Genomic DNA, 1,004 nt, shown 5'->3' on the forward strand with positions numbered 1-1,004 from the left:
GAAAGGGTTTATTTGGCTTATACTTCCACAACACTGTTTATAATTGAAGGAAGCCAGGCCAGAAACACAAACAGGGCAGGAACCTGGAGCCAGGAGCTGCTGATGAGGCCATGGAGGGGTGCTGCTCACTGGCTTGCTTCCCATCATTTTCCTCCTCTTGTGCTTTTCCTCTCTTCTTGTTTATTTTTCAATAGGTCTCTTGTCATCTGTTTCTCAGCCAAGACCATGGTGACAGTAATAGAACTACATTCATGAGTTGCTGTGAGGAGTAAGTTACATCACAATTCTAGGAAGAGTGGTACTTCTGTGCATTTTGTTCAGCTGGTGAAGAAAGGCATGGAGAATGGGTGCAAATGCAAACCCTCCTTTGCAGCCCAGAACTTAATGTTCAGTATGAGTTAAGATACATACAAAGGGATACGCCATGCAAGTCATCTCAACTGGATGATAGTATTCATCATGAAGTTGACTCTAAGAATCTTTCATAACTCAAAAGCATAGGTAATGTGAAAAGTAAGACATACAAAATCATATTCCTGTGTTAAAGGAATATTTCCTATATTTAAAAAGCCTTGTCTGACCATGAGGTTAGGAGTTGAATATTCCTGTCTAGCTGTAACTGGATGTTTGTTTCAATACAGGAAGTAGTAAATAGTCCATTTAAATCTTCATTGCTTTGGTTTATAAGAATTGTTGATTTCCCAGTTGAGACACTAATCTCCTAAACAGCCTTAGATTTACACACACACACACACACACACACACACACACACACACATCCCAAAACCCAAAAACACTTTTAGTAAATGATTGGATGGATAAGCACATATGAATGCATGCATATGTGTGGGCTCTCACAATGGAGGAACAAAAACAAGGAATCATAATTTTGAGATCACTAGACCCTACACCATACATGAGTAGGACAGTCTCCTGAGCTAGTACTACTCAGTAATAGTATCAATTTTGGAAAGGAGGAATTTGAAAACAGGCACACAGAAAGG

The 1,004-nt window shown here is 39.5% G+C and overlaps 1 non-coding gene across 1 annotated transcript; it reads left to right on the top strand.

Moving 5' to 3' along the window:
* The first annotated feature begins 297 nt into the window (after positions 1-297).
* Positions 298-422, top strand: LOC117704813 (small nucleolar RNA SNORA40). The gene has a single exon (XR_004606332.1). It is a non-coding gene; the product is annotated as a small nucleolar RNA SNORA40 (small nucleolar RNA).
* The last annotated feature ends 582 nt before the right edge of the window (positions 423-1,004 follow it).

The sequence above is a fragment of the Arvicanthis niloticus genome, chromosome 2 (genome assembly GCF_011762505.2).
Source record: "Arvicanthis niloticus isolate mArvNil1 chromosome 2, mArvNil1.pat.X, whole genome shotgun sequence".
Lineage (NCBI taxonomy): Eukaryota > Metazoa > Chordata > Mammalia > Rodentia > Muridae > Arvicanthis > Arvicanthis niloticus.